At 37.3% G+C, this 23,723-nt stretch overlaps 1 protein-coding gene across 1 annotated transcript in view; it reads left to right on the forward strand.

The window, feature by feature from the left end:
- Positions 1 to 23,723, forward strand: part of KCTD19 (potassium channel tetramerization domain containing 19) — a 955,229-nt gene that overhangs the window by 554,811 nt on the left and 376,695 nt on the right. The window lies entirely within an intron of this gene.

A 23,723-nucleotide genomic window follows, 5' to 3' on the forward strand; every position in this document is an offset into this window, starting at 1 on the left:
ATACAATTAATCAATAATTAACCAATTAAGCCATCAAGATATCTTTTAAAGGTGAAAGGGACTTAAGGTAGAGAGGTTTCTCTTGCCTTGAGTCCTTTATAATGTGTTGAACGTTTTTTGTATATATACTTAAACATCCTAAATAAATACTTGAATATTAGAGATTCTAAATAACAAATTAAAAACATTACAAATACAAAATTTTTAATCAAAAATGTTAAAAAGTGTACTAATACAATTCTCAGGTTTATTATTCTTTTTTTTTGTTCTTGCTCAGAACCAGGATAAACTATATCCCTAAATGTGAACAAGTACCTTTTCATTCCTTATATTGCCTTACTCTCCGTTCTTCACTTGCTTTCTTGCTGCTATCTAATTTTCTTCCCTGACTTTCTCTCTAAATATACCATAAGCCTGTTTTTCCCTCACTTCATATTGCAATTCCTGTTTGTATTAGACTAACTAACCTTTAATTTTTCTACAGAGTGTCTAAAATTTCTCTAAATATTAACAGATTTTCATATACCTTGCATCGATTCTTAACCATTGTTTTATATTATGTCTATTTTGTTATAATTATTTAAACTGCAAATGTTTTTTTTTTTTTTTTTTGAAGAGTGTAAAATTATTTTTCTTAAAATGTTTTGCAATGATTTGGAGCTTTTCTCCCTGGGCCTCCACAGAAAATGGGCTTCTACCCAGTCGGACTTTCCCGATAATCAAATATCAATAAATAAAAAAATAAATAAATAGAAATCCAGCCACTGGGGATGCACAAGCCAGTGCATTTCTTTGTGCCGGTCCCAAGCCCGGATAAATGGGGAGGGTTGCGTCAGGAAGGGCATCCGGCATAAAACTTCTGCCACAACATTTATGGCGCAGAAATTTCATATTTCCATACCGGATCAGTCGAGGCCCAGGTTAACAACGACCGCCGCCAGTACTGTTAGCCAACAGGGTGCTGGCAGAAATTGGGCTACTGTTGGCCGAAGGAGAAGAGGAGGGTGAAGGCATGCCCGAAGGCAGGAAGAGAGGAGGAAGGTTAGGAGTGTAGCAGTGAGGGTAGGAACTTTGAATGTTGGCAGTATGACTGGTATAGGAAGAGAGCTAGCTGATATGATGGAGCGAAGGAAGGTTGATATATTGTGCGTGCAAGAGACCAGATGGAAGGGAAGTAAGGCCAGGTGTTTAGGAAATGGGTTCAAATTGTTCTATCATGGTGTGGATGGCAGGAGAAATGGGGTAGGGGTTATCCTAAAGGAACAATATGCCAAGAGTGTTTTAGACGTGAAGAGAGTGTCTGACAAAGTGATGTTTATGAAGCTCGAAATTGATGGGGTAATGATGAATGTTGTTAGTGCATATGCTCCACAAGTTGGGTGTGCGATGGATGAGAAAGAGAAATTTTGGAGTGAGTTGGATGAAGTTTTGGTGAGTGTACCCAAGGGTGAGAGACTAGTGATTGGAGCAGACTTTAATGGGCATGTCGGTGAAGTGAACAGAGGGGATGAGGAAGTGATGGGTAGGTATGGTGGTAAGGAGAGGAATGCAGAAGGTCAGATGATTGTGGATTTTGCAAAAAGGATGGACATGGCTATGGTGAATACGTATTTTAAGAAGAGGGAGGAGCATAGGGTGACATACAAGAGTGGAGGAAGATGCACACAGGTGGATTATATCCTATGTAGGAGGGCCAGTCTGAAGGAGATTGGAGACTGTAAAGTGGTGGCACGGGAAAGTGTAGTTAAGCAGCATAGAATGGTGGTCTATAGGATGACGTTGGTGATCAAGAAGAGGAGGAGGAGTGTGAAAGCAGTGCCAAGGATTAAATGTTGGAAGTTAAAAAAGGGTGATTGTGAAGTGGAGTTTAGGGAAGAGTTAAGACAGGCACTGTGAGGCAGTGGAGAGTTACCGAATAGCTGGGTAACTACAGCAGAACTAGTAAGGGAGACTGCTAGAAAGGTGCTTGGTGTGACATCTGGACAGATGAAGGAGGACAAGGAGACCTGGTGGTGGAATGAGGAAGTACAGGAGAGTATACAGAGGAAGAGGCTGGCAAAGAAGAAGTGGGATTGTCAAAGAGTTGATGAAAGTAGACATGAGTATAAGGAGATGAGGCGCAGGCAAAGAGAGAGGTGGCGAAAGTTAAGGATAAGGCGTATGGAGAGTTGTATGAGAGATTGGACACTAAAGAGGGAGAAAAGGACCTGTACCGATTGGCTAGACAGAGGGACAGAGCTGGGAAAGATGTGCAGCTAGTAAGGGTGATAAAGGATAGTGAGGGAAAGGTACTCACAAGAGAGGAGAGTATGTTGAGTACATGGAAAGAGTATTTTGAGAGGCTGATGAATGAAGAGAATGAGAGAGAGAGGAGGTTGGATGATGTGGGGATAGTGAAACAGGAAGTGAAACAGATTAGCAAGGAGGAAGTAAGGACAGCTATGAAGAGGATGAAGAATGGAAAGGCTGTTGGCCCAGATGACATACCAATGGAAGCATGGAGGTGCTTAGGAGAAATGGCAGTGGAATTTTTAACTAGATTGTTTAATGAAATTTTGGAAAGTCAGAGGATGCCTGACAAGTGGAGAAAATGTGTTTTGCTACCTATCTTTAAGAATAAGGGTGATGTGCAGAGCTGCAGTAACTACAGAGGGATAAAATTGATCAGTCACAGCTTGAAGTTATGGGAAAGATTAGTAGAAGCTAGGTTAAGAAGGGAGGTGATGATTAGTGATCAGCAGTATGGTTTTATGCCAGGAAAGAGCACTACAGATGCAATGTTTGCTCTGAGAGTGTTATTGGAGAAATACAGAGAAGGTCAGAAGGAGTTGCATTGTGTCTTTGTAGACTTGGAGAAAGCATATGACAGGGTGCCTAGAGAAGAGTTGTGGTATTGTATGAGGAAGTCGGGAGTGGCAAAGAAGTATGTAAGAGTGGTGCAGGATATGTACAAGGGTAGTGTGACAGTGGTTAGGACTGCAGTGGGAGTGACAGATCCGTTTAAGGTGGAGGTGGGATTACATCAAGGATCAGCTCTGAGTCCTTTCTTTATATGAAGTGGTGATGGACAGGTTGACATATGAGATCAGACAGGAGGCCCATGGACTATGACATTGTGATCTGTAGTGAGAGTAGGAATCAGGTTGAGGAGACTCTGGAGAGGTGGAGATATGCTCTAGAGAGCAAAGGAATGAAGGTCAGCAGGGCTAAGACAGAATATATGTGTGTAAATGAGAGGGAGGGTAGAGGAATGGTGAGGATGCAGGGAGTAGAGTTGGTAAAGGTGGACGAGTTTAAGTACTTGTGATCAACAGTTCAGAGTAATGGTGAATGTGGAAGAGAGGTGAAAAAGAGAGTACAGGCAGGGTGGAGTGGGTGCAGAAGAGCATCAGGAGTGATTTGTGACAGACGGGTACCGGTAAGAGTGAAAGGGAAGGTCTACAAGAGGGTAGTGAGACCAGCTATGCTATATGGATTGGAGACAGTGGCATTGACAAAAAGGCAGGAGTCAGAGCTGGATGTGGCAGAGTTAAAGATGTTAAGATTTGCACTCGGTGTGACTAGGATGGATAGGATTAGGAATCAGTATATTAGAGGGTCAGCTCATGTTGGACATTTTGGAGACAAAGCAAGAGAGATGAGATTGCGTTGGTTTGGACATGTGCTGAGGAGGGATGATGGGTATATTGGGAAAAAGATGCTAAGGATGGATCTGCCAAGTAAGAGGAAAAGAGGAAGGCCTAAGATAAGGTTTATGGACATGGTGAGAGAGGACATGCAGGCAGTTGGTATGACAGAGCAAGATGCAGAGGATAGGAAGAAATGGAAAGAGATGATCCGCTGTGGCGACCCCTAACAGGAAAAGCCGAAAGATGATTGATGATGATGATGATGTGTAAATTACATAGAAAAAAATGAAAATTGTGGCAACAATACATGCAACAAATATTTTGGAGGAGGAATGCAGTTTAAGAGAAGGCAGGATTCAAATAATGTATATAATGTTGCCTAGATTATAGAATATATAACAATATGCATGATGTATAATGTTTGTAAACATGACCTTTTAATATGGTTTGATTACTTTTATATAAATGTAAGTTTGCCTGTGTCACAAGTAATAATTCAATAAAAGTGTTTAAAAAAGTAAGAAAGGACAACCAGTTTCTAAACAGATCGTTTCTAATGGTTGTCCCAGGCTATTACTTTTTGTTATTTTCACCACAGCACATCACTTCCAAAAAAGATCAGGAACCACTGTACTAAAGGCCTAGCTATTTCTATGACTTTTCACAAATGGGTGGACTCTAAACATAATAGAGGCAGCAACTTGGTCTTCTGTGCATGCTTTTTTTGAAATGCTACAAACTGAATGCCTTCTCTAGGTCAAGTGCAGACTTTGCTAGGACTATTCTCCAAGGGATCTTGGACTCTGATCCAGCTTCCTCCTTCCTTATTGAATAAGCTCTGGCATTCATCCCATATTGCTTAAGGCTACTGCAGCAGTGATCTAATGATGAGCATAGTACAGTTGTGTAAGTTAACTTACAGTAACAGTAGATGTTTGAATTGATCACTGCTGCACCATCCACTCCTTCACCCCCCAATTTTTGCTATTTTTGCAAAGATGTGGGGTCTTTTATTTTTATATTCCTGTGTGGCAGGGTTGAAACCTCCCTGTCTTCTAAGATAAGAAAGTTCTGAAGTATCTGGGGCACTGATCACCTGTTTTCTATGCATTCCTTGTGACTACCAGTAGCTAGAGCACATGGAAGGAGCCCTAAAACATTGGAAAGCTGGCTTGTCAGGTCCACTGCTTGGCAGCTTATCCCATATTGCTTAATGCTACTGCAGCAGTGCTCTATTTGAACATCAGCTGTTATAGTAAGTTATTTACTCAACTGTACTTTCTCTTGCTGTACAAAAATGATACACAGCCCAATACTTTTATTTCCGACAGTTATGATCAAATCTAAGTTGTCATCCAAGATGTTCCTTGCTATTTTCAAGTAATATGTCAGCTAAAATTCCAAGCTTAACATTAAAATATTGCAGTTTTATTTGAGATGTCAAATGGACCAGTGATAAAAGTGATTAGACATAATCTGTAATTAATTCCATCCTTGATCAAGGAATTCCATTATTTTACTTCTTCATCTTGGATGAATCCAGGCCAACAGTTCCTATACCACCCAACCCCACCCCCAGCTTTAGATATTAGTCAAAAAACTGTGGGGGCATGACATTCTCTGAGAATCATCTCTTACTTCTCTTAAGGATCTTCCCTCCAGTAGGAGGGTACACTGTTCTGGCAGACCACTTAAGTCAAGTAGTGCACAGCTAATGTTAGAGTAACAGTTTCATCCAGGAGTGCTTTACATAATATCAAGAATGTGGGACCTGCCTGAGAGGCATCCCTTCTCATGCTACCTCTTTTCCAACTTCCAGAACTCAAAGTTCCCCCACTGACCCATTATGAACAGAAGGAGATTACTGATTTCTTCTCTCTAATCCTGTACGTTCACAGGGTTATTCTTAAGGCATGGAAATAAAGAACTCTGTTCATTCTCTTCTTCCCTGCTAGCTAAGACAGCCTTATTTCTCCCTTTGATTTAGACTGCATAACAACAAACAATCAGAATCAAATAGAATATCCTATGTTAGTGTCAAGACATAGCAGGATAAAGTCACAACTAAAGCCCAAATGTCTGTGGCAGTATTGCGACAGTTTTTGTCATTTGGGTGAATTGTGTTTGGCATGTCTTGATATTAGTATTATAAAATAGGTCTCACCATTCTGATAGTAGACTTTTTTGGATTGGTACAGTTATTTACATATGGATTATTTGGGTAGAGTCAATGGTATTGAAGAATATCAGGTGCAACTTGTTTTTAAATTTTTTTTAATTTATTTGTTAGCAGTGCACACTTGGGATGTAATGCATGACTTCATTCCCTTTCCTCTAATCCAGGAATGACTGCTCAAATCAAAGCAAGTTGAAGGCAATCTAATTTTATTATCAACGCCTTAGCAAAGAAAATCATTGTATTCCCTGTTAATGAACCCAATTTCACACCCACCAGGGGCTTTACCTCTACTCAAATCATTACTGGGACACAAATCACTACTAAGACAATAACAGGGCAAGGTTTTGAGTCCCAGTATCAAAGACTATATATATATTTTTATTCAATTCTATTAAATCACATGATTTTACAGTATTTTCCATTTGTTGCAGCACATCTTCCTATTAAAGCTTTCATTAAAGGAGTTCTACATTTAAGATTTCCCAAAAGACATATTTCTACCAAAGAAATGGTCTTTACCTCCTTGAACAGGTAGAGACTGCAGAGTTAAAACTGTTTCCAGAGAAGTGCTTTTTTAATGGCTGTTACTTCTTGCAGAAGAACTTTGGAGTTACAAGCTCTCATGCTAGGTCTCCTTATTTGGCTTTCCATAATGAAAGTGTCCAGCTCAAGACTAACCCTTGTTTCATGCCAGAGTATTATTTCTTTACCAGTCTGTACTGCCAGTTTTTAAAGTAAATTATCAAAGTGATGGGGCACTTTGTTTATATCTGCTAGTTATATACAGGCAACATTGATATTGTGCTAGAAGACCCTGTAAACTACAGACCCATAAGTATCACTAGTCTTATATGTAAAGCCATGGAAAGAATTATCATGGAGATGATCAATAGAGATATAGTAAACCTCCAGACACTGGACCCAACCCAGTTTGGTTTTGTAAAGGGCAGATCATGCCTAGTCAACCTGGTGGACTTCTTTGATACAGTCATCAAAGCAGTGGATGAGGGCAAAATCATTCACACTGCCTACCTTGACCTGCCCAAGGCATTTGACACAATACCCCACTCTGGCATTGTTGACAAACTCAAGAGGTTCGGTACAAACCTGTATGTTACCCAGTGTATAGCCAACTGGCTCACAGACAGGACCCAGGAAGTTAGAATTGGAGAGTCCACCTCTACAAAGAGGCCAGTCACAAGTGGAGTTCCTCAGGGATCAGTCCTTGGACCGCTTCATTTTGGCATTTACTTCTCAGAAGTCAGTGGTCTCTGGCTGACTTAATTTGCAGAAGATTGCAAATTAAGAGCTGCCATTGATTCTCACACTGACACAAATATTCTCCAGGAGGGGCTGACACTGAGAAACAACTGGTGTCAGTGTCATTTACTAAAACTAAATGCCAAGAAATGCATATTAGTATTTGCAAGATTTGATAATGTACTGTACCATGATTAGCTGAAAACATTGTATATAATGAGACTGAGAAACAAAAGTCTTAATTACCCAAGCTCGTGCTGAATAGGTGTCAGTCTCTTCCTTATGGACCAAGTCTTGTGCATTCAGAATGAATTCTCCAAACACTCTAGCTCATTTAATAAGGTTTTATTAAATGTTCACAATATCCGAATACTGTCTTCATTAACAGTACTGATAAACAATTCAAATTGCTGTACATTATTCTGATTGTCATGAACAACATAAACTGACATATTCTCTAGATTACCTGTTTTCTGTACTCAGGCTCAAGTGTTTGTCATCTTCTCTGATGTAACAGGTCGAATGAACTTACTAACCTTAACTGCCCTGCTATCCTGAACACAGCATAGTATATTGCTTTTAGTCTCATAAATTTCCTTTATTTACTTTTTCTAACCTTGGTCTCAGGCTTTGTCTGTGCTTCATTAAGGTTTATTCTGTAGCTGATCTTTTCCTTGAGAAAAGAACATTCTGTCTGCACACTTTATGATTATCTTTCATTTTTAATAAACTGTCTTTTTTATGCTTGGCCAGCAAGGTTATTTTCCTTTTTGCTTAACTGTCTTTTATGCATAAATGAAAACGCAATTTATTTTACCCTTTAGCCTGTCTAATGTCTAATAACTATTTTAAAATGGAAATCCCTAATCTAACAGTTGCTCCTGAGGTCCCTGACAAAAGTCTACTGGGATCTACTTCTGTAGTTACCTTACATTTATATTGCTAACTACTGTATTTAGCTTTATGCTACTTGACTTATAATCTAAAAATAAAAAAAAAGAAAACATTTGGTAAACCTGTAATTTAAATGTTGACCACTACGTGTCACTTTAGCATGTATGCCCTGTTTGGATTGAAGTCTTTTAACTTTATGATGTCAATTAACTTTATGATATGAATAAACTTGCAATTTTAATGTTGACCACCAGGTATCACTTGAGCATTTATGGCCTGTTTGGATTGAAATTTCTTAACTTTATGATTTGATTTCATGTTATCTAGATTTATAGTCTTTAGAGTATTTAGGTCTTAGTTTTCATGTATGAGTGATATATTTAAAACTTGTACATTATTTAACCCCCTTTTGCTGGAGGAAGTGGTCCTGCAAAATTTATTTGTATACTGTACCATACTTTTTTGAAATTGGCACTTTCTGCAACTGAGGTTTTTAAAAGTTATATTTTATGATAGGCCAAATCCCTGAAAACCTACATAACTTAGTAGCTGATGGTTGTACTTTATTAGCTGCTTACAACCTTATTCCCTGGACTGGACTAGCAACTTTGCATTGTGCCCTTTTATCAGCATTTTCCTGCATATCTTGAACTTTTGCCAAATTTGCCTTAACCGTTGAGCCTACTTGGCGCAACTCAGTTATACCTTTTACAGTAATTTTCTTTTACTGCATTGGATATAAAGGAAACCCCCTCCTTGGCAGCTTTTTCTGCCATGTGGTGTATAGCCTATCAAGCATGATGGCTATTTTCTGAAGACTAATTGAAATCTGCACTAAAAGGATCATTTTATAAGTGGTCTTGAAGCATAATTACCATATTCTGTGTTAACACGTGTCTATACATTTTGAAATTTGTTTTATAATGCTACTTACCTTTTTTAACTTTTATGAATATTTATGAGCTATAATATTTTACTAAAACCTATACTTTCTGTATTTTAAGTCTGTACCTTTGCATTGTCTGTTAGTGTCCTTAATTCCTGACTAATGTAAAGCAAACTGCAATTTGTAAACTTGCACTGTAATCTGTAAACTAATTAACAAATTAATCCCGCCCTGTTATCCCTTGAGTGCATTGAATACCTATTAGTACCTATTTAAATAATAAGCCTGTAAAAAAATAATTCTGTTACTTTACCCTTAACCAATGACTGAATAATGTAAAGTATTTTGAGATTTGACCGAAATGTATTATACTGAACACATACTGAATATGAATGTCATATTCTAAAATGTGACTGATATTTAAATTAGCATCTACTGAACATTTAAAAATAGCTGTGTATATTCTGGAAACAAACTAAACCAAAAGAATATCTTTTGCCAGTGTTAACTAAATACATATAAAAGCATAATTGAAACTGGTACATGTTATATCCTAACTAATAATATTGTACAATTGTCTGAAACATGAGAACATTTTGACAGTGTTACCTAGACACAAATAAACTGAAATTGATCTGAACACAGATAGACTAAAACTACTACTGCTGTACAAATTACCATAAACCTGAAAACATGAATACATACATACATACTTGCTTTAACTTTAAACAAACATTGAAGAAATAACTGAAACACATAAACATTTGCGAAATTTTGCTCTACATTGTTCCAGTCGCTGTTGAAGTAAAGGAAGGCTTGCTTTAATGTTGAATTGTCCTTTTTATAGTTAGGCCTTTTAAACCTCTTTTTTCATTTCTTGTGCAAGCTGGTTTTAATATCAGGTCCTTAAAACAACATTTGCATCTGAATCAATTATAATGTGATAGCATTGGTTATTGTCCTGACTTCATTTACATTTTTTCTGCATGAAATGCAGCGTTAACATTTATAAGCTGGCAGCATCACTTGCTGTGCTGACTTTATTTACATTTTCTGCATAAAATAAACATACAATTTTCTGCATGAATAAACATTCACTGCTAATAAGCTCTTGCAAGTCTGTAGACAAACTGATTTTTTTATATTAAATTTTAACACAACACTTAATTTTGACATAATGTATTATTTGTAAATGGTACTGTCACACTGAGGATGTGATACGAATTCTGCTGTTATTTTTTTACAGGTTGATTGGCTTCATTTAAAATCCAGTCTTCAAAGGCTTGCTACTGACTTTTAATCTTTTGACCTTTTAAAACCTGATAGTGTGAACACTGTATTTTAATCTTTTGCAGAGGTGTGTTTGTAACTGAAACTGAAATTCCTGTATCAAGTAACACATTGTGCCACAATTTTGTATTAGTATAACCTTTATACATATTCTGAAAATCTGGTATGTCACTGGCAACATTAACCTAAGCTACAGCATACTTTTGATTATACTTTTGGCTTGAACTTTGTACATCAATTGCATAATTTGCCCAGTCATTAACCATATTGGGCTGCCTTGTATTTGAAAAGCTAACAATATTTAAATCAGTAACCTGTTTAGCTTTATTGGAAACAACTGGAACTAAGTACTTTTGTTTCCATGTCCAGTATTTAAGACACCGTTTTTTTCATACAAAAAACATATATTTAACTGCTGGGACTGGTGAAGTCTGTTTTACTGCTGCAATATCAACATTTACAGGAATTTTTTCATTAGTGGCATCTGATGCTTGCAAAAATCTGTTTCTGTCTTACCACTAAATGGACAGCTTTTTCTGAGGTCTTAGCTGTAGCAATTGCATTTAACTTGATAGTTGTATCAAGTTTCTGAACTTATTTTAAAATGAAAATCAAAGTAATAATGTAAGACTGTGCATTTTTGCACCTATATACAATCAGTCTTAACTGTTGAACTTTTTGCATTTGTCTCGTAACCCTTGGATTTTAACATACTGTTCAGTAAGTGAAGCTCCACCCACTGTCTCACCATAACCATTTCTTTAGCTGACATCATTTAAATTTTCATTACTACTGAATGCTGCAAGAATGTGCTATTACTGTCTACATGTTTTTGGATAAATGGTAAACTGTAATGCATTAAATGAATAGCACTGTCTTTAATTCAGCTTGCTAGGCTAGCTGTAATCTGAGCTGATATGCTTGGCAAACTGGCATGTCCATATGAAACATATACAATCTCAAACTGTTTACATAATGTACTATTTTATACATAGGATCTGAATTTTTAACTGTGCTGTCAGTTTTACAATGTAGCATTGAGTTTAAGTGTTACATTCTGTAAACTAACAAACATTATCTTGTCTCTGTCTATATATTAGAATATTGTTTATGCATTGCAACACTTTAATACAAAGCTCTTAAACAAACAATAATACAAACAAAAAATATTTGCCAAACTGTAACTGCAAACCCATACCATGATTAGCTGGAAACACTGTATACAGTGAGACTGAGAAAAAAGTCTTAATTACCCAAGCTCATGCTGAATAGGTGTCAGTCTCTTCCTTATGGACCAAATATTGTGCATTCAGAATGAATTCTTCAAACACTGCAGTTCATTTAATAAGGTTTTATTAAATGTTCACAATATCCGAATACTGTCTTCTTTAACAGTACTGATAAACAATTCAAATTCTCTGTTCAGAGACAGGGGGTATGATATGAACATGGTTAAAAGAATGAGGAAGGAAATTATTGGAGATCTAGAACATGATGTTTATTCGGAGTTTTCTAACCCGAGTAGACGTAGAAAGGAAGCCACCTCTGGTCCTGATATCTATGGAAGAAGGTTGTGTTATGTTATCAAATTTACCAATGAGGTAGAGAGTGTTAGAAGCGTGATAAGGAAGCATTGGAATGTTCTTACAGTTAACAAGGAGATCAATAGTATCGTAGGCTCTACACCAACATTTTGCTATAGTAATAGCAAAAATCTTAAAAGGCAACTTTGTAATGATCGACAAGTTACGAACGTAAGAAAGTCCACTAGCCTAATATTAGGGGATTTGGTCAGAAAAGGAACATATCCCTGTTTACACTGCCCTAGGTGTAATAGTATAAGTAGGGTCCAGATTTACCAACATCCGAATATGAATCTTGTCTTTAGACCTACATATTATGCTGACTGTAACACCAAGAATGTGATTTATTTGGCCACCTGTTCTCTTTGTACAGCATTTTATGTGGGTCTAACTAAGAGAAGATTAAGGGACCGCATCTATGATCATCTCTATGAGATCCGCAAACAGGAGGATACAAATGCATTGGCCAGGCATGTGAACGAATGTCCCTCTCATTCATTTGTATTTAGGGTCCTAGACGTAATTACTCCAACTTTAAGAGGAGGTAGTATTGAACAAAAATTGGCTAGAGTTGAGCTACACTGGATACTGAAATTAGCAGCACATATTTCACCAGGGCTGAACAGTTCTATCTCTCTAAAACCCGTGCTGACTGAACGTAGATGAAGTTAAGAGTTTACTTCATGATATGCTTTTGAGGAAGATATAATATCATACCATCTAATAATGACTATGCCGCCACCATTGAGCACTAGGATTCCACTCTGATTTGTAGTATTTGGGTGTGTGTCCCCTTGTTATTCACAGTTTTACATAAGTTTGACGTATGAGACTTTAAGGAGGGGTATTTTGCCCCCTTGGTAATCTGGTTTTTAATGTTATAATCTGCATTATTTAATGATTGCTTTAGCTTAATACTGTAGTCTACATTTCATAACACTATATATGTTCGTGTTCATGCTTAAGGTAGATATACGTAATGATAATTTTGACATTATTCGTATTGTAAGGGCACAGTCTTGATATAATGATGTTTCACTACAAGTGTAATATATAGATTGCTGTATTGATTTTTGATTTTCTGTATCAGTATAATTCTACTAGATGCAACATTCAAGGACAATTCTAATAGGGAGACATGTCCTTATTTTATTACCAGTTAGGATATATTGAATACTATGAATTTGCAATACAGCATTAGTATTGATTTTTAAAATAGTTTTTGATGGGATCCGGGACTATCGTACCCTTATTATTGCTATATATACATGGGTGTATATATATATTTTATATATACATTTTTTCCATCTAGGATACGTATGTTGTTTATATATATTTTGTTATGTTTGTCGATGTGATGCATTGATATAATTATCATAGTGACTTGATGGAAAATTTGTTAAATTAATAATATATCATGTAATGGATGATTTTCTATAGTGTAATACAATAATACTTTTTTGTCTAGTTTGAATAAGCACTATGCAGTGCGAGACATCCAGCTGCATATAAAAGTGATTAAGAGTGGATGAGATCTATAGAGGTTTTAGGGATTGTTCCTGGTATATTAATGAACCATTAGTGTATATGCCTATAATGGTTTTGGTTTTGTTTCACCTTTCCCATATATATACATTCTTCATGCTTATTATAATATATTATGTATGCATGTATCTTTTAAATAATAGCAATTGTTACACACCTTTGAATTATAAAAAGTTTTTTGAGATGTGTAAGGTCGTATGCATATAAGCGTTGGGTGTTTACAGTATCACCTTAGTCAGTGAATGGAAGCGTCTTGTATTAGGACCTGGGGACGATTATTTAGAAACAGGATGCACTCCTTTCAGAGTACCTAGGACGCGTGATGTCATTAGCGAATGGAGTGAGGTTTAGCCCGCAGTGGAGTTGACAGCATGTGGATATTTATCTGTAGATTTTATCCAGTTCATGGAATTGTGATCAAGGGCTTGTTTCTTGCAGAATTCCGTTTAATCAAGGTACGGAATCCACATGTATATGTATACTTTAAAGATCATGAATATTTTTGCAGCATCTGTTTGTATAAATATTGACAGCATGTAGATGTTTACTACTGGAGCTTACCTCTTATGTGGAATTGTGATTAAGGGCTTGTTTTTTATAGAATTCCGGATAAACAAGGTACGGATTCTAAATGTATATGTGTATTTTAAAGAATATGAGCGTTACCGTAACATCGGTGTTTATAAACACTGAATATGCAAGTAATGTAGATTATAAGTGAACGCTATACGTCCTGAAGTTAGCGTTTTTGTTTAGTAAATTTTTATTGAACATGAACCTTTGTAATATGTTTTTACAGTTTTTATTTTTGCTTGGACCTTTAGGGTCTTGCTTTTTAGTAAAATCCCAACAATGTTTTAAATGATATGTTATAACTATTAACATTGAATATGAAAGAATGGTCTATGTGGCTTTAAAACTTATTTAAATGTTATGATGGGCTGATTCTCATTAAGAGGTAACACTTAATGAGCCCGCCAAAAGTTGAGCTATATATCTGTTTTAGAATTGTTTTTGTCATTACATCTGATGAAGCATAGTTTAACTATGCGAAAGCGCTCATCCTTGTTCCAAATAAATGATTTTGCACATCTTCATCGTGGATTTTATTGTTTGAACTGTGATAGCTTTGGGATTTGTCTACTTAAAGAGGCTGGTTCGTGGTGACTGTTCTCATTTTTTGGTCTTACTTTTTATTGGAAACAACTGGAACTAAGTACTTTTGTTTCCATGTCCAGTATTTAAGACACCGTTTTTTTCATACAAAAAACATATATTTAACTGCTGGGACTGGTGAAGTCTGTTTTACTGCTGCAATATCAACATTTACAGGAATTTTTTCATTAGTGGCATCTGATGCTTGCAAAAATCTGTTTCTGTCTTACCACTAAATGGACAGCTTTTTCTGAGGTCTTAGCTGTAGCAATTGCATTTAACTTGATAGTTGTATCAAGTTTCTGAACTTATTTTAAAATGAAAATCAAAGTAATAATGTAAGACTGTGCATTTTTGCACCTATATACAATCAGTCTTAACTGTTGAACTTTTTGCATTTGTCTCATAACCCTTGGATTTTAACATACTGTTCAGTAAGTGAAGCTCCACCCACTGTCTCACCATAACCATTTCTTTAGCTGACATCATTTAAATTTTCATTACTACTGAATGCTGCAAGAATGTGCTATTACTGTCTACATGTTTTTGGATAAATGGTAAACTGTAATGCATTAAATGAATAGCACTGTCTTTAATTCAGCTTGCTAGGCTAGCTGTAATCTGAGCTGATATGCTTGGCAAACTGGCATGTCCATATGAAACATATACAATCTCAAACTGTTTACATAATGTACTATTTTATACATAGGATCTGAATTTTTAACTGTGCTGTCAGTTTTACAATGTAGCATTGAGTTTAAGTGTTACATTCTGTAAACTAACAAACATTATCGTGTCTCTGTCTATATATTAGAATATTGTTTATGCATTGCAACACTTTAATACAAAGCTCTTAAACAAACAATAATACAAACAAAAAATATTTGCCAAACTGTAACTGCAAACCCATACCATGATTAGCTGGAAACACTGTATACAGTGAGACTGAGAAAAAAGTCTTAATTACCCAAGCTCATGCTGAATAGGTGTCAGTCTCTTCCTTATGGACCAAATATTGTGCATTCAGAATGAATTCTTCAAACACTGCAGTTCATTTAATAAGGTTTTATTAAATGTTCACAATATCCGAATACTGTCTTCTTTAACAGTACTGATAAACAATTCAAATTGCTTCGCATCATTCTGATTGTCCTGAACAACGTAAACTGACATAGTCTCTAGATGACCTATTTTCTGTACTCAGGCTCTAGTGTTTGTCATCTTTTCTGAAGTAATAGGTCAAACAAACTTACTAACCTTAACTGCCCTGCTATCCTGAACACAGCATATTATATTGCTTTTAGTCTCATAAATTTCCTTTATTTACTTTTTCTAACCTTGGTCTCAGGCTTTGTCTGTGCTTCATTAAGGAACATTCTGTAGCTGATCTTTTCCATGAGAAAATAACATTCTGTCTGCACACTTTATGCTTATCTTTACTTTTTAATAAACTGTCTTTTTATGTTTGGCCAGCAAGGTTATTTTCCTTTCTGCTTAACTGTCTTTTATGCATAAATTAAACACAATCTATTTTACCCTTTAGCCTGTCTAATGTCTAATAACTATTTTAAAATGGAAATCCCTAATCTAACAGTATCCTTTGAGAAGTCATCCATCCCTGGTAATTATCATATTAACAACACACCCCTTAGAGTTGACCCAGTAGTCAGGGACTTAGGAACACACATAGATAGTAATGTAGACTTTGATCATCACATGTCTGCAGTGGTGAGGAAATCAGCCTATGTTGCACAACTTAAAAACAAAGGTATGGCATCTAAGTCCAAGAAAGGCATTGTTCCACTGTATTGGGCATTCATCAGACCTATCATTGAGTACAATGCCCCCTTTGGTATGTACCTAACCAGGCATATCCAACAACTGGAACATCCACAGAGGTAATGCTCTAAAAGAATACAGGGCATAAGTAATATGTCCTACGCAGACTACCTCAAGGCCCTATCACTGTATTCTGTCTCCTACAGGCTTTTGAGGGGAGATCTATGCCTGGCATACAAGGCATTGTCAGACCCCATTCTAATGGACCTTCTGTATAGCCACAAAACAGACAGTACCAGAATTACCCATTCTAAAGACTTAAACCTTGCCTGTGATATAAGTAGGACCTGCTGGAGAGATAGGTATGTATCCCAGAGACTACCCTGTCTATGGAACAGGCTGCCCATCCATGTGAAGCAGAGTTCCTCCCTAATCCAATTCAAATGCAACTTTGACAATTGGATAGGAAACTGAAAATTCATCCCTGGTTTGGCACCTGTGTCTCTGATTCAAGAAGGTAACCTGTAAATGGTTCATCTCCCAGGCCCATGCTTATCAAGCGTGTCAGAACTCGTCAGAGATTTGGGATGCATGGGTAGGCTTAAAAAGGCTCTTGTTGTCATTAGCCTAGTAAACACCTATGAACCCTCATTTTATGAGAAAAAGTTGTATAAAACCTTACCAGAATAGTAGATGCCCTTGCCTTCACTGCTGTAGTATTCTTCACAGATGGGGATTCCCTGCCATGAAAGTCTGACATCCAGCCAGTCTACTAAAGCCTACTGTTGCTTTAATGTATGCCAAGCATCACCCCAATGCTCCTTGTGTAGCATAGGGCATAAAGGTCACATTCAGGTGTACCATCTACAGAACTGATTGCCCCAGTAGGAACACCAGTCCAAAGAACCCAACAGGTAACTTGTATATCCTGGAAAACAAAGGATTAGGGGGGGGTGGAGGGAGGGACTGTATGCAGCAGTAAAGGCAAGGACATCTACCTTTATGATAAGATTTTACACAATTGTACTATTCCCTTACATTCACTGCTGCAGTATTCTTCACAGATGAGAGACTGCCAAAGCTCAAGAGAAAACTTGGGAGAAGGAAGGAGCAGAAGAGTCCCCTAAAAAAACATGAAGAATGGCAGTAGCAAAACCAGCCTTAGCTCAAGGGATGCCACCCAACTTGTAGTGCTTAGTAAATGTATGCACAGAAGTCCAGTTAGTTACTTCAAGAACAAAATTAGTATCTAAGCCCTTGAAAAAAGCACCAGAAGAAGCCAGAGCTCTAGGAGAATGAGCCTTAAATAAGAACAAAAGGAAATAGTGTTAGAAATCCAAGAATAAATAGTTTGCTTGGATACAGCTAGTCACAAAGATCTAGGATTAAAAGAAACAAGCAACTAATCAGATTTTTAATAGCCTTAGTCTTATCTAAATAAACCTTGAGTTGCCTGTGCTCATCCAAAGTATGCAGCACCATCTCACTGCCAGATTGCAGAGGGGAAAAAGTAGGCAGATTAATAGACTGATTAAGTGATAGATCATTAACCACCTTAGGCATAAAAGAAGGATTAATGCACTAGGCCACTCTGTGTCCTCGTGAAAGATCAAAAAGGAGGACATGACATAAGGGCTTGAACTTAGACTGCCATCTGGCAAAAGTAAGAGGTAACAAAAGAACAGTCTTCCAAGAACAATGTTGCAAGGTAGCTGAAGCAGCAGGCTGAAAAGGAGCCTAAGTCAACTTCTCCAAAACAAAATTAAGATCTCAGGGAGGAGGAACAGACTTCCTGGGAGGCCTAGGATGCCTGTAAGAAATTGTTTAACTCAAATCTAGAAACTAAGGAGGAGATAAAGGTAGACAAGCAGAGATAGCTGATAAGTGGGTCTTAATAGAAGAATAGGCCAAACCAGCTTTGAGTAACTCGCACAAATAAGAGAGAACCAAAAGAACTGATAGATATTGTAAATATTCTTTCCCCAAAGCAATAATGAAATTAAATGTATGCTGCAATGCAAAAGAAATATGCTTTATTAATGCAAGGTTTTGACTTGTAAAGCAAGGGTTAACTTTGAAATAAATGCTTCTCTGCAGTAGCAGAAACTGCAAGGCTGAGCCACAAAAGACAACTTGCTTAAGCAACCATGAAAGCAGTTAAGAATAGATAAGTAATAACAGCTATGTGTCTGACACCTGCGAAAATAAAACATGCTTAGTTAGTTTTACTGTAAATATGTTTGTCCAGTTAGCTTGTTTTTGTGGGATAGATGTAACTGTAAATGGCATCCTGTTAATATTTGGAGCATACAAAGAAGGAAGTTGCAACAGGGACTTTTTGTAAAGTCTTCAGATACAGCAAGGAAGAAAATAACCAAAGAAGAACATGGAACAGAAATCAATCATGCAAACAGCAAAGACATTGGAAAACAACATTTGCTGCTTTGAAAAGATATATAAACTGGACATTGTTTTCTCTTCTTCAGAGACATCTTAATCAAGGATGCAATGAGACAGTTCATAAGAAGCAAAAATCTGTGTGTTATAATAGAATTGAAATGATCTCAGACAGTGTAACCATTTGGACAGATTAAACTATAACGGGAACAACAGTACAGTGTGAGTCTGGTTACTTCTGACATTTTCACAACAATTTAAAAGGAACATCCACAGTAAGTGAGTCCAGGTTACGAGAGAGACACCAAAAAGAAAACCTCTTTTATTGGATAAGTAGGATTTCCTAGTAATCGGTTTCCTGGCCTCCTGCAGGACTTGCAACACATCCTCGGAAAAAAGGTGTCTATGAGGAATCAAAATCCTGTCCCCCATAGTGTCAGTTGAAGCATGGATAGGTGGGGATGGATGAGAGATCCCTTGTCTTGTGTGATTAGATCCACCCTGTGAGGTAACTTGTGATGGCTACCATTGGCTAGATGTAGACGTAGAGGGAATCAGTGCTGTCAAGGCCAAAAGGGAGTCACCAACACGATTTTGGGAGCATCCTGTTGAATCCTGAACAGGACTTTTTGAATGAGAGGAAGGGGAGGGAATGCATAAAGAAACATCCCCTTCCAGGAAAATAAGAGGGCATCCACCTTCCACACCAGAGGACCTGGGACTCTGGCACAAAACAGAAGTTGTCTGTTCAGAGGTGAGGCAAAAAGATACACTTCAGGAGTACCCCACTGGTGGATAATATCCAGAAACACATCCCTGTGAAGCATCCATTCATGAGCCTGAGTTAAGGACCTGCTCAGTGTGTCTGCCACAATGTTCTGACCAGAAGGAATATAAACTGCTGAAGAGTCACTTGATACTTGATAGCAAGATCCCATATCAGAAGTGCCAACTGGCAAGGAAGATAATATCTCATTCTTCCCTCTTTGTTCATATACCACATCACTGTGGTATTGTCTATGAACATGTTGAGAGGCCTCAGAGAGAAAATGAGTATGAAAGGCCTGAAGAGCCAGCAGAAGAGATCTCATCTCTTTAACACTGATATGCTCCTTCTGTTGATGACGCGACCACACCTCCTATACTTTTAGGGAGCCAAATGTCGAGTCCGCCCCCATCCCATGTCTGAAGTGTTTGTGAACAATTCCTGAGAAGGAAGAGGGGAATGAAGAGGGATCCCTGGATTCAGGGACAACTGCTGAATCCACCAGTGAAGTTCCTGTCTGAGACAAGGATTAGGAACTACAAAGTCTAGATGTTGTGCATGTTGAAGCCACACTGACTTCAGAAACCACTGAAACTTTCTAATATGAAGTTTGGTCTGGGAGCACTGGAATGGTGGATGCCATGAAACCCAGAGCTCTCAGAAACTCCCTGATGGAAATGGAAGCCAGAGGAAGAAGAGTGTGAAAGAAAAAAAAAAGAGAGGTAAGTCCTTTAGAGGAGGCAGGGATTCAAGCATTGGCAGCGTCTGAATCCCAAAACCCAGGAGAGCATGATCCTGTGAAGGAGTTAGAGAAGACTTTTTGAAATTTATTGTGAACCTCAGGCTGTGAAGAAGGGAAACATCAAAATGAAGATTTGCAAAAGGATTTCTGGAAAGGATGCCTGAATCAGCAGGTTGTCTAAGTAAGGAAATATTTGGATCCCTTGAAGCCTGGAAAAAGCAATCACAGGAGCAAGGCATTTTCTGAACACCCTTGGGGCAGTAGAAAGGCCAAAGGGCAAAGCAGATACCTGAAAATGCTAGAAAGCAATAGAGAAATGCTAGGCTTCAACAAACAGTCATAGGCATTCCACGTAGCATGAAAATGCATACAGCTAGCAAAAAATGAACATAGAAAACAAACCACTCACACTAGCGTAGCAAGAAAACAGTTTATTATGATGCAAAGTTTTCAGGTAACAAGTACCCTTCCTCAGTGCTAACATAAACTCTAAATAACACCATTTAAATAATACATAGTTAATCACACAGCCAATTAGAACTAATCAAGCATACATTTAAAAAGACAGTACAAAGCATTAAGAAATATATTAAGAAATATATATATATAATTTTAAAATGGCATGTTTCATCCTAAGTACAGGTTTGATCAATACAGTTTGATTCAAACCAGGTAAATGATCAGCCTGCAGTTGTAAAATCCATTTATATTCCTTATTTTCCAAACTATTATTTATGTCACCCCTCCTAATTGATTTATTCATAACTTCAATTACCCTAAATTTAAATTGATATTTATTTATTTATCATTTGTTAACCGGGAAAGTCCGACTTTGAACAAAGCCAATTTTCAGCGCAGGCCCGGGGAGAAATGCTCCAGACGCATGTCTTTGTAACGTGGGAGGAAACTGGAGCACCTGAGACAACCTCTTTCAACAACATCTAACACTGCACCATTAATTGCTCCTGTCCATTTTTTGATGTGAAGAGTCAGTTTCAGAGATATGTTTCGCTAAAGAATTACTCATAACACACCTCCTAATATCAGAATTGTGTTCAGTTATTCTATCTTCAGTATTAGAGAGGATGTATAAATATTTTATTTTTTAGATAGAATTACAAATCAATATTTTAACAAGGATAGGTACCATATTTAATGGTCCTACTATAACTTATATTGTCACATGTATCTTTATAACACAATCATTGATGTTCTTCATCTCACATTGCTGCAGTCCTTACCTCCTATAAATCCTGGGGTAGAGTCCCAGGGCGACCCAAGAACTATTAGCCAGGGCCCAAAGGGGCCTAGGGGGTGTAATTAAGAACCACCCTAAGGATAAGTCCTCTAAGCTTTGGATAGATGGGGTAAGAAGGTGTATACCTCTTTCTATACAGCAATGAGAGTTTTGAACTGCTAGTTTCATATGTTGAAGTGAGTATCAGAATCTCCTCCTTTCACTCATAAGGTCTAAAGTGGATGCTTGCAGAGGGGCATAGAGTTGTAAAAATTGCAGGATTTAGTGCATGTTTCTGGGAACAGATGGTAAGCACTCTTTTGAATGTGGGTTTGATGCCGAGACCAATTTTGATTTATCTATCCTCAACACTTACCTGGACATTCCAAAGTTCAAGATGCTGTATCAGGCCCAGTGAGGTAGACCTGGCTTTTCAGCTGGAAATTTGCATTATCAGTTCTCTGCATTGCCCTTTTGGTTTATCTACTGCTTCAGAGTGTTCAAGTTCTGGCTTGCTCCAGTGATAGCATTTTTCAGACTAAGAGGAATACAGATTTATCCTTATTTGGACGATTGCCTGATTATTGCACAATGATTCTGCTCTCTCACATCTCATTTCTCAATCAATCTTCTGCCAAGGCACACAGAACTTAGTAGATGTATTGAGCAGCAAATATTGAGATCACAACGAAAGTGGAAATGGATCCTCATGTATTTCAACAGTTGACAGTGTTATGGGGAACTCCCAGACATATCCTGTTCGCTTCTCCACTAAATTACCAGTTGCCAAAGTTTTGCACAAAAATAAATTTTGGAGATTTTAAGAAAGGACTTTGATGTCTCCAATTGACTGATTTTATTTGTTGCTTTTCAATATCTTACTGAGTTATTGGACAAGGGTTTGTCTTTCTCCTCAATAAAGGTCCATGCTGCTGCAGCATTTGCTCACTATGATTGTGTGACCTCCTTATTCTCTCTCATCCTTGGTTTAAGCAATTTCTCCTACCTGGATCTCAATTTTGTGTTTGGAAAAACTTACTACAACCTTTTTGAGCCAGCAGCTACTGCCCGAGTTAAAGTATTCATGGAAAAAAACTTCTTTTTTGTTGCCATTACCTCTGCAAGAAGGGTTTCTGAATTACAGGCCCTCATGGCAGTGGAGCCTTTCCTGATTTTTTTGGATAGGGAGTATCTTAGATTGCAAACTAATCCTTCCCTCCCTGCCTAAGGTCCTAAGGTGGTGGCCTTAAATCAAACTATTCATTTGCCTACTTTTATGCAAAACCCCCAAAAAAAAGGGGAAAATTTTTGCATACTTGGATATTTCACAGCAGGTTCGTTTATTATTTGAGCAGAACCAAGGAGTTCAGACATGATCTAGCCCATGACCCGGACAGCCAGCTAATACTTTGGTATTCAGGCCGACCGAGGACAGCGGACTACCCATAAGTAAGGACTGCAGCAATGTGGATCTTCGAACATCTACATTTATGGTAGGTACAAAACTGTACTTTTAAGATTAGAACAATTGCGGTGTGTAAACATAGGTTTTTCACCAATAAAGCTACGTAATTCAGGCATAGCTCTTAATATTCCTCAGTTCTCAGCAATTATTTTCTTTATTCCATCACTACATCTACTAAAAGTACTTATATAAAACATGACATCCTGTTGGTTAGTAATAGGGGGATTTTGTACTTGTCCTGAAATATGGAATCTCTACTGTTAGAGAGATCTTACGTAGATATTGAGACCAATCAGGTAGACAATTTGAGACTATCTGTGAATTACTGAAAGCTATATTAGAGAATAATATTTTTATTTTTGATAAAAAAAAATTTTCATCAGATTTCGGGGGTTGCTATGGCAAATACTTATACAGCCTTGGTCTTAAGTGGATGGGAAAATGAGAATGTTTTTATGGCCCTGCTTGTTATACAAAAAAGATACCCTTTTTTAAGAGGTTTGTAGGTGATGTGTTTTTTATCTGGGATGGGAATGATGTTGATTTAGTGGAGTTTGTGAATTATTTGAATAATATCACTGAGTTTTTAAAATTTTCAATGTGTCATTCCCCTAATAAGATGATTTTTTTAGATGTTGCCATTGATTATGAATGTTCCAGTATACAAACCTCAGTTTTTAAGAAAGATGTGCATAAAAATAAATATTTGCACAGAAGAAGTATGCATTCCTCACATGTGTTTAAAGGTATTGCGAAAGAACAAATGACACGTTTTTAGTAGACTTAACACTCGTAATACTGATTGTTTAAGACAAATTGATGAAACGGTAGAAGCTTTCACCAAGAGAGATAAAACAGAAATTTTGGCAAATATTAATCATGATGTTCTAGCATTAAGGGGCTCTACGGCCAAACC

The sequence above is a fragment of the Protopterus annectens genome, chromosome 8.part0, assembly GCF_019279795.1.
Source record: "Protopterus annectens isolate FY-2018-M chromosome 8.part0, PAN1.0, whole genome shotgun sequence".
NCBI lineage: Eukaryota > Metazoa > Chordata > Ceratodontiformes > Protopteridae > Protopterus > Protopterus annectens.